The sequence below is a fragment of the Papio anubis genome, chromosome 13 (assembly GCF_008728515.1).
Source record: "Papio anubis isolate 15944 chromosome 13, Panubis1.0, whole genome shotgun sequence".
Taxonomy (NCBI): domain Eukaryota; kingdom Metazoa; phylum Chordata; class Mammalia; order Primates; family Cercopithecidae; genus Papio; species Papio anubis.
In genome coordinates, this window is record NC_044988.1 from 75,239,876 (window position 1) to 75,255,363 (window position 15,488).

Below are 15,488 nucleotides of genomic sequence, written 5' to 3' on the forward strand. Positions count from 1 at the left end.
GGATCATCTTCATTGTCATCATCATCTGCGTATCTGCATCTTCATCACTGCATCATCACCAGCACCATTTATTAAACACAAGGTATATCAGGCATTATGGTTGGTGCTTTACATACATTCTCTAACTTAAACCTTGCGATATCCCTTTAAGATAATCATCTCCTTTTTATGTATGAGAAAATCAAGGTTCAGAGAGATTGAGTTTCCTAAGGTCACATAGTTAGTTGAGAGCTGTGCTGTAACCCAAACCCTTGCTCTTTTCACTGCAGCATATTGCCTCTACCAAAGGGAGCTTTGGAATTAGACCTGGAAGTTCTTATCTCATTCCATTGCTTCAGCAATTCAACACAAAGGCTCTGGTCCAACCCTTTTCCTTTTGTGTCTCAGTAGGTAATATTTCATCCTTCTCCCCTCTGATCCCACCCTCATTGCCAGATTCTGGAAAAGTCTGCATGTTTCTGGTCTATAGTTCAGCTTCTCTCCCCAGGCGTTTGAGAAAGGCATTCTCCACAAAAAAGGAAAACACATTTTATTAAAGCAAACATGCAGTCCTCAGCACTTTTACTTATCTTATTTATACACTGCAGTGCAGCTTTCTATGACCTAGTGATTATCATTTCCCAGAGCTATCATCATTTTAAAGCTACCTGTTCATCCCGCTTCAGCAGATGGTACTACGCTAGGAGTATTGTAAGAGCATTAAAGAAAGGAAAACAAACAAACAAAGGAAAGATCTGTGGTTGGGTCAGCCAGAGGAAGAACTCACTTGCATTGACTCCCAACACTGTTCTGCTTCAGCTGGGGCTATGACGTGTGACGTGACTCTTAGAGGCCTACCCACTGGGGAAATTTATTTAGTCAGGGGTTTTCCTTTTCCCTTCTTTCTCCCTGTCAGTTGGTGGCATACAGTTGGTTTAAAATATTCTTATATCCGATCTTCCCAATTAAATCTCCTGGTTAAATTGAAGTCATTTGTCCCTTTACTCACTCATTTGACAAAAGACTTTTTGAGCACCTACCCTGTGTAAGGTACTGTTCTAGGTTTAAGTTTTGATTGGCACAAATAGTTCTATGTCCTTGGGCAAATCCTTTCCTTTTCCAGACCTCACTTTTTCCTTCTATATGATGAGAGGGGCTGGCTCAAGTTGCTAAATCTCATCCCAGACACAGAGGGATTGGAACTTGTAAAACCATTTTACAGATAGAAAATTCTAAGGTTCCAAACAAGCCAGGCTTGTTAACAATGGACAGCATCCAAGGAGAACTCCCCAAAGGATTACCATTCAAGTAGGTGGGCTGCCCAGGCCAAGTGAGGACCAAGCTGTCCTTCTTCTCTGTTTCAAATTCCCTGAAATTCTTAATACTCTAGAGCAGTGTTGCTCAACGTTTTTTTCATTATCTCCCTCATAAACAGCCTTTTAAGACTTTTTTTTGCTAATGTCTTAAATATTTTTGCTTAATGTCTTAAATTTCACAGGGAGGGCCCCTGTGAAATTTTAATCCCACAGAAATACTGGATACCTCTTTATGTACGATGACCTTTGGGAAGCAGGGAGCAAACCATGATATTATCTAAGGTTTTTGGCCTTCAAGAACCAAATTTCATCCCCTTGGTAGTTATACTGGCCCCTACTGAGAATGCATGCCCTACAGCAATGATTTTCAAACTTGTCTTTTAGTTGATGCAAATTCTATGCAAAATTCAACATATGAAATGTTGAATGTTGTAAAAGCAGTATTTTACACAGCCAATGAGGAAACAAGTTAATATCCTGGTAGTCTCCAAAAGGGACATTGAATATAGGATACTCGAATATACCTTTTTTCTTTTTCTTTCTTTCTTTCTTTCTTTTTTTTTTTTTTTGAGACGGAGTCCTGCTCTTCTTGACCAGGTTGGAGTGCAATGGCACGATCTTGGCTCACCACAACCTCTGCCTCTCGAGTTCAAGTGATTCTCCTGACTCAGCCTTCCGAGTAGCTGGAATTACAGGCGCCCACCATCACGCTCAGCTAATTTTTTGTATTTTTTAGTAAAGACAGGGTTTCTCCATGTTGGCCAGGCTGGTCTTAGCCTCCCAAAGTGCTGGGATTACAGGTGTGAGCCACTGTGCCTGACTGAATTACCTTTTAAAAATTATAGTTTTAAGATATTTTAAAATGTATTTTGAGGAAAACAGTTTAAATGAAACATTGACAGAACCCCTAACACACTGGCACACAGTTTGAATACCATTGCTCTATTGTCTTCTGGAACATGGGATTTAGAATCAGATGGGATGGGTCTGAGTTTATTTGCTGTTACACCGACTACCAGCTATACCATCCTGGGCAAGGGTTAGAGTTTCAGTTTCATCATCTGTAAAATGGGTATTTGAATGAGAATGTACTTCACAAGATATCTATGAGAACTGAAACAGATAATCAACTGTGCCTGGCACATGGTAGACACTCAGTAGAATTTAGTTATCTCATGCCACTCTTTGTCTTTTCATTTTCTTCCACTGATTATAGCAACTTGTGCTTGAACACACAGCAAACAATAGCTGCTAAGGAACTGTGGCCAAATAAAATAAGGAAGGACTCCAGTATCACTCTCAATGACTCTGTTTTCCCTTTCCTGGACATAGAACAGGGAAGGGTATTATTACGCTGCCTGAAATGATGTTAAACTGGCGTGAGTCCTGACTTCTTTTCTTATGAAACTGGTGGATCCGATTTTTAACTCTTCATATCCTGAGTAAGGTAAATGTTGTAAAAAAAAAAAAAAAAAATTCATATCTCATTAAATGGAGACCACCTAGTTTTATAAGGGAAACAGCAAATGTCGTTTTATAACAAACTTTCTTTAAAAAGTGTGCTCTATTTTGAGGATTTAGCAGTACATATATTTTTTTTCTTTTGGACATATTAGTTGTCTATTTATGTACATTTATGGATTTGTTGTGTTTTGAGTGTAATAATATCCATTGAGTATCAATGACCATGTTCTCTTCAAATTTCTACTTGGGGTTGTTATCCATAAAGGTGGGAGATGACTTGCTGGGATTTGACACCAAGATCATTAAGAGTACTACCAGATATCAATGTTGTAAGGAGAGTTCAGGGCTGTAGTCTAATCCCATTTGAATTATTTCTGGCAGTTTTCCATGGTCATCTGTAGAAGAGGCTATGGGAGGGGTGTCATGTAATGTGCGTTCTTTCAGATCCATCAATATGAAAACCAGAAATGGTGATTCCAGTGACCCTAATCCCCACTGTAACAAGTTTTCAAGAAGAAAAAACTAGGGAGAAAATGGAAAAAAAAAAGCACAACAGGTTCACTGCATTAACCTTAAAATTTCTGCTAGGGGAAAAATATAGTATTTCTTCTCTTGTATGTGTGTTGACTCCAATAGTTGATAAAACTGAAGTTCTACATCATAAATTCCCATTTGGACATTCAGTTCTGAGAACCTGCATCCAGCAGCCTTATCACTTTGAAGTAAAGTCACAATCACTAATGGAATCTGCTAGCTTTTCACACACTGAAATTAGCTTTGATTCTTCCCCCCAAAACATATGTTTAAAAGCAACATGCGCATACTGTACACTGACCCATCAAAGCAATCAATGCCTTGGGGGAGGCTTGTGGACTCACCTATTGGGGTTGAGGAAAAAAATGTATTTCTTTCAGGAGGAGTAATAGGATTTCTGAGCTCTCTTCTGGCCCCAAAGAAGGGAGCATCTCCTTCTTCCTTCCCTATGAAAGAAGAGAATGTAAATGCCATTTTCCTTTGCGACTGTGAATAATAACATTTATGCTCTGAGATTGGTTTGCTTCTTTAATATGAAAAATGATATTCTGTTTGGATGAGACATTTCCTTGAATGCTTAGCATAAATTGAGCCCTTAAGCTTTTAACAAGAAATTCTGGGCTGTCTTGCCTGAAAACTCTGAGTAGATCTTGGAAACATTGCAGGTTTCTTGATTTGAAGCAAAAAAACTAGCCTTTTTCATGAGATTACTAACAGCACCCTTTGTTTGATATTCAGGAAGAGCCATCCAAAACAATCCTTGTTTGTATATCATTTTTTCTCTATCTTTGTCGCATTCTCTCGCTCAGATTCTATTGCTCACTTGGCTCTTTCTTTCTTTGTCTCTCTCCTTAATCACACCCTTGAGTGACACAGACCCAGTTAAGGTATTGCAGAGCTGAGAGATATATATGCTGGAGAAGGAAATGCATTTTTCGTCACTCATAGTGACAATTAAAATGACAACAACAAGGCCAGACTCCTCCATCATTGTTTTTTTTTAAATACTGTCAGCATCAACTTTGCCAGAATTATTCTGGCTGATGCATGAGTGGACTTAGTCATTTTTTACATTGTGTGATGCAGAGCTTCAATATCATTTCAGAGAATAAATTAGCCTCCATCTCATTTAAACCAGCATCCTAAAAATCCTTCTCAGCAACATGCTATTCTAGCCAAGGAAGGTGTATTTGTATAGATATAAAATCTCTATGAATTTTGGCTGGGATGTTTGTAGAGATGTAAAATCTTTCTCTTTGTAGCATAAATGATGCATTAAATTATGGTGTCAAGAGATCAAAGGCATTTTGGTGTATCACATTTGGATTTTCTAAGAGGACTCAGTGGGTAAGCTGTAGCCACTCAGATTGGGACTCTAACATATACCTTGATCATTCTTCAGTTCTGGAGAATACACAAAGGATGGCAGAAGCACTTGGAACCCTTCCAAGGGAATGCAAATACAAATGGCTAGTTGTTTCACAGTGTGTTTTGCATTTCTGTACTGGCAGGATGTATTTCCATGCTAGACAGAAATTTGGTTGAGCCTCTTTGAGACAGACTGTCCCTGCCTATGACTTGGGTACCCTGTTCTGCTGCTTCTCGTTTTGATGCCTACAACGGATAGTCTGCTGACAGACTAAATGGGGTCCAAAGAAGACCTGTATTCATGTCTGCAGCTGCCGGAGACCTCAGAGTATTTTATTGTTTGAATGGTTTTTTAGAAGGGGAATGAGTTGGAGAGATGACTGCCAGGCAGAGGCTGATGCCACTGAAATCTCACTTGGAGAGGCTGAAGTCTGATTTTCTTATAACATGTAACCTTCTGAAATGTGTGTGTGTGTGTGTGTGACCCAGGGGCCTATTTCAGAAGGTTACATGTTATATGTATATATATGTATATGTTATATGTATATTATGTATGTGTATATATATATACACATATGTATATACATACATATATACAGAAGGTTATATGTATATATATGTATATGTGTGTGTGTGTGTGTGTGTGTGTATCTGCCCTCCTGGTTGGTCTTCTTTTACACTCATCTCTGCTCTGGCACTTGTATGACATTGCAGACATTGGTTCGTCTCTCTCTCTACCAGGTGTGTGCTCTCTGAGGGCCAGGACTGTGTCTTACTCATATCTGTGCCCCAGTATCTAGCACAGTGCCTGGCACGTTTTAGGTGCTTAGTTAATACTGAATAAAATTTTACAGACCAATTTACAAAAACTCCTTGAAAAAAAGAAGTATGATTTTGTATACTTGTGTCATGCCTTCTCCAGTCTTAGTTCAGGTGCATGCTTGGAGAAAATTTAGAAACCATGGCATAGAGAAGAGTTATAAATCATTTAAGTAAAGTCAAAGGATGTTGAAAAACCCTGAGAACTCATCAATCCTAATTTAATAGGAGTGAGAGATGTTTCACGTTTCAGATTCTGGCTTTCTGGTTTTTGAGGGTAATGCCGTGTTGACCAATTGTTCATGCCCAACACTTTTCTTCTTCCTTTTTCATCTGTGAATAGAAGTCTCATTGATGTTGGGAGATGTTCATGGATGTTGAAAGCATTTCACTTTGTTGTCTAAAGAAGGCTTTGTCCTAAAGGCATGAGATTATTCTTTCACATGAGGTGGAAAGGAAAATAAGAAAGCCTCCTTCTGTCCTTGGGTTCACATTGTAGGAACTCTTTCTTGCAGCAATAAAAGCCTTTGGAAGAGACCTTTCATTATAAGGGTTTCATGTTAAGTACTGCACATGGGGACAGAAGCTAAATTCCAATTTACTCAGCTGTATTTCCCAAGATTTGTTCCCTTGCAGCATAGGAGCTCTGTGCAAGCTCCATCAGGCCACTGCAGACCAAGTCAGAGGATTTGAATATTAATGCCTTTCAGGTTTCCTTTTAGAGGAAGCCCTCTTAGTCACAATAGTGAGACCCTGCCTGCAAGTCTATGACTGAACGCAAGAATAAAGAGTTCAGAGTATATCAGTAAAAGGAAGAATCAGGAAAATGAACACAAATCATGTCCAACAATCCAACATGTCTCACCTTTTATAAGGATGTAGAGAATGCTGTTTAGAGGAAGAGAGATGCTCATTGCTTAATGAAGGCTTGTCATTTAGGAGCCAAAATAAAATCAGTTTCCCATGTAGTCAGATACATTCTTGATGAGATTCCGAGTCTCACAAAAGAATTTGCAGATTCTTTCCACTCACATCAAGCATCTAAATGTTGATCTGGAGAAACAAAGACATGGAAAAAGAAAAATGAATTTGTTGTCAAATTGAAATACCACATTTTTGTATTGCTGGCTGATGTCTCTGTAATTCTCATCTGCCATTCCTTCATCATATGTAAGTGTGTGTGTGTAATTTTTCCCTCCAAACCTGCAAAACATTGCAAAACTAGATTTAAATATTTCAGGCGGACTGTACCCAGCATTTGCATTCCTCTGACTCATTCAGAGAAAAGACATCTGAGCAGAAATACAGCAGATAAAAGAGAAACCATTAATCCAAGGAAGATTACTGGCACAGAATCTTTATCTTGTATCCTTCCTGAAATGAGACAAAGATCTCACTATGTACATCCCTCTGGCTTAGCTTCAGATAGTAAGCAATATAGAAGTATAGACGTGGTCCTTTTTAAAGGCACACTGCTGTATTTGTCTGAATTCTGAAGCATCATCTTTCTGTTCGATTCTTGCTTTCTTGAATGTCTTGCCTTCTTTCTCAGCATCTTCTGCCCTGGCTTTCATTCCATATAGTGTAGCTTTCTAACTGGGATCCCTGCCTTCCCCAGGATGTTAGGGTTGACTATTAAAAGACTATTACATAACATCCAGGGTAGTACTAAGTGCTTGAGCCATGAGGCACTACAGCCAGAGCCTTAACTTAGTTCACTTACTGTAGGAATCTAGGTATAACTTTACTTTCTTTATCTGTTAAATGGACAAATACCTGACCCTTATGCCATACTTTAGACACAGAAATGTTGGGTTCATTTGAGAAAGCTTTGGGAGTAGAAGTGATGTAAAAATGCAAGCTATAATATTTTAAGTATAATATTAAAAACAAGTTGAATACAAAATTAAATAACTGTTAAGCATATCAGCCCAATTTACTAAGAGCATTAAAATCAGTGTTTCTTAGGAAAGAATTCTACTGCCTTCTTAGTTAAAGCCAAATACAGTAATCATTGCCATTGCCATTTTGAGCATCTACTGCCCTGTGCTGGGCATTATTCAGGAATCACCTTATTTAATTCCTACAACAACCCTGCAAAATAAATGTTATCTATTAACATTTCTATTTTGCAGATGAAGAAATGGAAGTTTCAAGAGGGTAAGAAATTTGTCCAAATGTTCATAGCTAATGGGCATCTGGATTTGAGCTAAGGTGAGTCTAGGCTCTAAATTATTTCCAATATTTTATTCTGCTACTACAGTTTGTAAGAGTCCAACAGGTTAATACTCAACTTTGATGTTTCTTCATTTATATATTTCCACTCCAGATGGATGAGAATATGTGCAGTTACAAATGTATTACACACAAGGTGGTTTAATAAGCAGTTTCCAAGTTTAACAGCCCTCACTGTCATTTCCTGATGAATCGCCCTAGTCCATAGATCAAGCTTAATGCCTCTCAGTCTTACTGACAACCAGGAGCACTAGGCCTCACTCTATAAACAGAGTGATGTCCTTATCCTGAGTGTCCCATGATGAAGGGGATGTTAAGTCTGAATTTCTCATAGAGAAGTGACACTAGTCTGAGATGTCTCTGGGCACTGCAGTTCTCTCCATCTATCAGAAAGGTGTTATCAAACAAGATGTGTTAAACCTTCAGATACTCCATGACTTCTACAATGGAAGGGATGATTATGATAATGATGATGATCATAGAGAAGGGGTTAGCAAAGTGAGGAGCTAGAGAATAAATATTTCAACATTTGCAGGCCACATGGTCTCTGTCATTAACTACTGAACTTTGTCATTGTATTGTAAAAGCAGCTATAGACAATACATAAATGAAAAAGTATGGCTGTGTTCCAATAAAGCCTTATTTACAAACACAGGAAGAATGCTAGATTTGGACTGCAGGTATAATTTGTTGACTTCTGACTTAAAGGAATTTGGGCCAATTATTTTGAGCAGGAATGATAGGAGTTATTCATTCCACTTTTATTTTAGTGGACTTCCTCAACCTAAGGTAAAGAGAGAATGAACAGTACACAGTATTCCCCTCTGGTCATTGTTCCTTTCTAAGATTACTAAAAAATATAAGTCAGGATGATGACAATGACGACAATAATGATGGTGATTATAAAATAATGATGCTATTCACAACCATCTGAAATTGATGTAAGCAATTCTTTCTATCTCTAGCCATAATTGGAAGCCATACTCTTCTCTGACCCCTATTCCTGCTGAACTGCCAATGGTCATTGGCCATTTTAAAAATAATTTATCTCCATGTTGCAATGATAGCAAAACCTACTGTATCCAATTAAATCTCCACTTACGGCAGCCTAGGGAGTGTGATCACTTTCTGTAGATAGATCCATGTCCCTGTGACCTTATCTTCCTATACTTTGCATTTAGCTATGAAATTAAATTGCAGGAAATGATACGGTTTTGAATCATTCCATTCAAAAGGCAGAAGCCAAAAGTTCTCCTGTGAGTGACAAACACATGGACTGCTTTTTAGATGGGAAACATCGGTACTTTAAGTGGGCTCTGTAAACTGGGCCAGAGGTTCAAACATCTCCAAGCCTGGTGGGGTTTGTGCTTTCAGATTCGCTCCAGCTAGATTTTATTTCCAACAAAGGCTCTTATTCAGATAAAGGGAGTTTGCCTTTCTTGTTTCCTAGGAGACTTTTTTTTTTTTTTTTTTTAATAGTTCCCTGGAAAAGATTCTTCTTGAGGCATTCTCAATCTAACTTCCTCTTCTGGTTAGGAAACTAAAGAACATTAAAACTTGAGGTTATGGAGAGTTATGCCAACTGGGACTAAGCTGTGATTATTTTGTTGATTTAAACTGACAGAAAGGTGAAGTCAGAATAAAATCTTGTTTCTCTGTAATTTAGAGGCTAGGAACCATGATGGCTTTTTCCCCCCTAATAATGTTCAAATTATCCATTCGGAGTGATTTGATTTCAGTTTGAAGCTGGAGATCGCAGTAATAATCTTTCGCAGTATGAAGCACTTATTTACGAAGTGGTCTTTGCCATTTTTAATTGCACTTTCCCCTCATGCCCTTATTAATTATCTCTCTAGTTCCTCTTAGGTCTTGTCACGATGCCAAGTATTGAAATAGAAAAGGTTTATTTATTTCCAAAGACATGCAAAACAGGACAGGTTTTACATCTTGCTGTTTTGACTCTTAAAAGATCATTCTTGCAGTGGGCAAAAAGGTGCTCCACGTAAATTGGGACCCCCCCTGGATTTTCTGCTGGTAATGCACCCTTGGGACTGTTGCTTGTGTGGGGCATCCTTTGAAACCTCAAAAAGCGTTGTATTTTATGCATCTAGTGAAGCTGGAGTTCCCAATTAAAATGTTTCTTTGCTCAATAATGGTCAACAACTCCCAAATGCTCCTGGGATTAAATATTATTTCCTCTCATATGACCACAGCTTTGTTTTCTTCTACTTTCCGCTGCTTAGTCAAACATGCCTCTTCAGTGTGCCCAAACTATTCTTAACACTTTTCTGCCTCTGTGTTCATGTCATTTCCTCCATTTGGGATGTCTTTGTTCATGTCTTTGTTTTAGTCTGTTGAACTCTTACACATAATCCTTCAAATATCATCAAATTTTCAATTTTTCATAGAGCCTTTTATCAACCCTCCTCTGCCTCTGCAGAGTACTTGAATTATACTTCTTTTGTCCTACCTGATATTGTATATAACCATTAGTAATCTTGTCTTAACTGTCCCAGCTTGATTGTAAACTCTTAGGACAAGAAGGTATTGACTTATTTTATATTCCCCCAGAACCCTGAATGTGTGTGTGTGTGTGTGTGTGTGTGTGTGTGTAGTGGGTTTCCTACTCAGGTTTGATGAACTCAACTACAACAAAATATTCTAGTTCAATTCTTGAGGATCTATTCTAGAGAAGGTTGCTAATAAAAGAGCTCCTTTGAAAGGACAGATCTGATTGTCCTACCTGGGCTTTGAACACTCCAGAGAATTAGGTGAGGTCTAAAACAAACTGGATCCTAAAACTTATTGTAAGCAGCAACACCATGGTTAGATCCTATTCCCCAGCTCAAGGTGACAGGGGCATGAGAAAATGAGATAATTATTGACAATAAAACAAAAGAATCTCTGTGGCTGAAAGTATGAGCTGAATATATATGAAGAGCTTATTTTCTATCTATAAATTATAGAAGGAACATTGAAGTTATATCTGTATCTTCTTGAGTTTGACTACAACCTTCTTGTACAAAAATATTATTTGTTATGAGAGTTAGAGATGAGTGTTACCCAGAGAGGCAGCTTTTATGTTTTGCTCTTTAAGAGTCTTTCCAATTCTCAAACTTACCCTTCTCTAACTTGTAGGGCAGTTGAATGTCTTCTAACTGAATGATCTCAGCAGGACATCCTGAGCTTCTAAGGAGGTTAGCATTCCAGCAAACATTTGGCTTAGAGAATTCCTAAAAAATATGTACTCTGAAGGCAGTTAAAATTTAAGGAGCCAATAGAAACTCTGTGTGTGTGTGTGTGTGTGTGTGTGTGTGTGTGTATTTCAGCCTCTGGAATGTGACAGCTAGTATTCTCTCTAGTAATTTGTTTTTCTCTCTCACACTGATTACATACTCAGATTTGAAATGTAATAGAGTGCATATTATGTTATTCTCAGAATATTTGAAAGGAAACCAAACATTCCTTCCTTCATGAGTCAGTTTTCCTAGTTGTGGTGTAAAAAAAAGTGACCTCTCAGAGAAGCCGATGAAATGACAGATTACTTTTTGAAAATGGACTTACGTTTTCTGCAATATTCTAAATCTGAATCGCCCGCTGAGTAGCTTTCCCTTTTGTGTATATATTTTAAAGTGCCAGTCATGGTTGAATGTTAATAATCAATCTGGCCATTGATCTTCAAAGATACAGAATGTCTTTCTAAATGTGCTGACTGTTGTGTTTAATACAATTTTATTTTTGTTCTTGGTGAAGAGAGGAAGGAGAGGTCAGTCATATATTTGTGGGATTTGTATGTTTGTTCTTGACATTTGAACATTTTTGAATCTTTCCTTATCCATTTAATCTTTTATATGTCAAATATTTAATCTGCGCCTCTACTATGTGCCAGGCGCTGTGCTAGGAGCTGGGAAGTGTCTGTGAAGCAAAAGCAAAGTCCTCATAAGAGACAAATAAAGAACAATTTCCAAGGGGGAAAAAAGCTTCAGACAGTCCTCCGATAACTGCCCTTTCAGAGCCACTGTTGTCTGCTACTGGCCCCATACAAACCCTCTTCCCTCCTTTTATAACCCCACAGCCCCGGAGACCTTTGTGTGCCTTAGAGGTCAGCTCACAGATGTGGCCCTGGGACGCGCTCCTCTTTATCTATATTGTACTTACAAGAGATGGAGGCTCATGGGTCTTTTCTAATTTTTTTCCTTTTTCTTTTTTTGATTAGCATCTGCACAAATGGCCTCAGTTCATTGCTTTAAACTAACTAATCCGGCTTGTTAAGACAGAGATTGTCATCCACAAGTTGTTATTAGCAGGCTTCTAAAGGAAGAGGGTCCCAGTCAAAGCAAGGCAGGCTTTGGAGAAAGGTTATATAATATAATATGTTCTTCAGGCGCCGTATGAGAGGGAGACAATGCTGCCTCCCAGGGCCTGTTCTCAAGAGCTACTTTACAGGCTTACATAGTCCTGCCTATTCTACCTCATGAAAAGGGAGATCCAATCATTGCTTTCTGGAAACTATTCTCCTCATCTCTTTGGCTGTCATATGTATTTAACAGTAGTGCCCTCAAGGACAATGGGTGGGGGGTAGTAAGCATGCTAGGGGCTCCAGCCTACAGCCTGTAGTTTTTCATTTCACGTTGCTGGGTTTGCTAAGAATGGTCTTCTTTGTTTCCATTTTGAGTCATGGCTGAATTCTTATATGTTGTCTGATCTTCAAGCTGAAATACCCAAGGGACCAGGCAGCTGTGAATCAACCCTGTGCGTGTGTGTGTGTGTGTGTGTGTGTGTGTGTGTGTGTGTGTGTTTTCTAGGAGGTACTATAGCAAAGAAGACAGTATACTTTTCCTTATTTCTTTAAATCGATAGGGATTTGGAGGAAAAGACTTTAATAAAATAGAATTGTGACTGATTATTTTCCCCTTTCCGAGCACTGCTGTGAAATCAGAAGGTTATGAATAGCATGAGGAAAAAAAATAATAAAAAAACCCTTTTCTAAGGCAGTCCTGTGGGTTTAAGCCCAAACCTTAGTTTTATAATAAAAGCTCAGTGTCTATATGCTAACCTCCACCTTATGAGATGGATCTCTTTTCTGATGGCGGAGTATAAAGAAATCTTCCACATGCTTTCACTTATTGGGAAGGTACACAGTTGCTTATCTGTTGTTTTTCTTCCACATAGTCTACATTGTGATTTGGAAATTTGACATCATGTATTTTTTTTCCCCAGGCCAGATGTTTTATCCTGCTGTGTTAAGTCATCTTGACATGTTGCCATGAAATGGAAACAACTGCTCGTTTTAATATTGCTCCATATCTTTATTACAAGGTACGTCTCATGCATCTTAATTCCTCATATTTTCCCTCACTGTCATTCTCTGATCTTCTTCATCCCAACCCCCCTTTACTCCTGAAGAAGGCATATTGTAATTGTATGACAGTCGTGTCCCAGTAGCTAAAGAGGTTCTAGATAGCATAATGAATATGCAGCGTATTATCTCCCAGGATGTGTGCCTGTGTCTTTAATCACAGCTGGAATGCAAAATCGAGCTCCACCTTTCAACTCTATCTCCATCATGCTGAGAGAGTGAGAGAGAGCGAGACGGAGACTGCTAGACAGCTCGAAAGAGATTGCAGCTCAGATGTCCTGAAAAACAGCAAATCCCTCAGACCTGGCAGATTCCGTTACCATGAGAACTGCAGATATTTCCATTGTGATGGTTCGCTCCAACAGCCATCTGTTACACCCATTTGATTAGGAAGTACAGTTCAGCTTGCATGGGATTTTCATCACACCTTATCCCAGGGCAGTATATAGAGGCGCTTGCTTTTTTATATGCTAAACTCCAAGGCTTCAAAGTACTGTAATTTACCGAGGCGGAGGGCATTTAATGAAATGGTATGAGAAGGTCACTAAAGACCGAAGTGCCGAGAAGAAATACACACAGGAGATGTAAGAGAGGATTAGACTCTACAGCTGAAATGCAACCAACTCAGAAAATTAACCATGTTTAGCCAACCCTTCCCTTGGTAGAGAAAAGTAAAATGAAGGCCTGGGATCTGAGATCTTGCATCCCAAAGGGTGGAAGATGTTTTTGTGCGGTCATGGCATGAGTATCACTGGAGCAGTAATTCTTTCTCAGGACTCAAGGACAGTCAAAAGAAAGGGAGAGAGGGGTAGTGCCTCAAACACATCTCATCAGTGGAGATGAATCCACTGTATAAAGATTACATTAGCTCTAAAAATTTTATGATGCCATCTAACTTTTCCATAGACACAAAACGACCTTAAAAGTTCCTTGAAGCAGTGCTGTAATTTACAGATTTAAACCAGTTATTTGGACTAGTTGCCCCTCTGTGTATTTTTGTGGGGGAGGAAATGCTGATGGTACATCATATAGACATAAAAATAGGAATTTCCTTCAATTAAGATTCTCCGAATACCCTTCCCTGGTGGTAGGCATTCTACGTCCAGGCTTCCAAGAGGACCGGCGTGGTCTAGGAGGAGCTACCTAGAGTGTCTTAAATTGACTGGAGCTCCTGTAAACCTGGGAAGCTAATTAAATGCTTACACACCAACATGAATTTGTGATTGCCGCACAGGGGCCCTTGATGTGGCCTCCCTTTGTTTTCCAGCCTACATTTTCTAGGATGGACTCTGATAGTATATAACTCAGGTTGCGTGAAAGCAGCCAAATTTTCCAAACTTGCTAAGTTCGCAAGTCTCATTATATCACATTTTGTCTGTTGGTTTGGTTTCTGGGTGACTGTTTCTGAACAAGGGAAATGCTCTCCCTATCTGATTGCACTGAGGGCTAAAGCACTTTTCATCTACTCTCCTTCCTGGCCTGGTGTCAGATTGCCATCCAGGTAGGCTAGGATGTCAGAAGAAACCAGAAAACTCATTCCCTGCTTTAATGCCAAAGATGTTTTTGTGGTGTGAAAGAAAACATTCTTCGTGGCACTTGTTCAAGATGGTAAGGCAGACATTATTCAGGTGGGGCTATGGTGATGGATATAGGGTCCACTGGAACAGGGTCTTGCAGTAGGGGAGAGAGATTGGGCTGGACTCCGACTCCAACAAAGAGGAGTGGGGATTTATAACCAAGGAGCAGGGTGGGGGTTGGTAGATGGAAAATTGCTAAAAGGAAAACATGAGGGATTAAGGGGATTCTTGCTAGACTGGCTCAATAGAATTCTTGCTGAAGGCAGACCAGGGTGATGAGATGTAGGGGGTGGTCAGAAACAAAGGGTAGGGATTTTCAGTGACTGACTTAGCAGGATTCCTTCTCAAACTCGATTCTAAAGGAGAGAGAGGGAAGTCCACTGTTGCCCTAGTCAGAAAGGATTCAGAGGAGTCTGACTCAAGTTTGGTCACAAAAGAGAGCCTTTGTCACTGACCAGATAAAATCAGTAAGGAGGACCATGGAGATTAAAAATCAGAAGAAGATGTTGCCCTATTTTTTTGTTGAAACATAGTGGATTCTTTTATTCTGCAGTGGAAAGACTCAGACTTCACAGATGAGGACCTGTGTTTTCCTTGAATGAGGAACCAACTAGTTTAGCCAGCAACTGAAGTCATAAATGAATCTCCATCCCTCCTTTGCAAGTCGGAAGTTAGGAGGCTCTGCTCCTCCATCCTAGCAGCAATTGCCTAGCACTGCAGATCCTCCAGTGGTGTTGACTTTCTGTCAGTCCTACACCCTGGAGATTGCCCTTTCTCAAAGGTTTTGAGGCAGGGCTCTGGTTTTATGGACACAGCATCTATCTTTGAAAGGCAGCA

General features: G+C 39.3%; 1 long non-coding RNA gene across 1 annotated transcript in view; it reads left to right on the forward strand.

The window, feature by feature from the left end:
- The window catches only part of LOC103878170, a 49,186-nt gene that overhangs the window by 2,522 nt on the left and 31,176 nt on the right, over nucleotides 1–15,488 (forward strand). The window contains exons 2-3 of the long non-coding RNA XR_001895687.3: nucleotides 7,616–7,694; nucleotides 12,936–13,034. This is a non-coding gene — a long non-coding RNA (uncharacterized LOC103878170). The remainder of the gene's footprint in view (nucleotides 1–7,615; nucleotides 7,695–12,935; nucleotides 13,035–15,488) is intronic.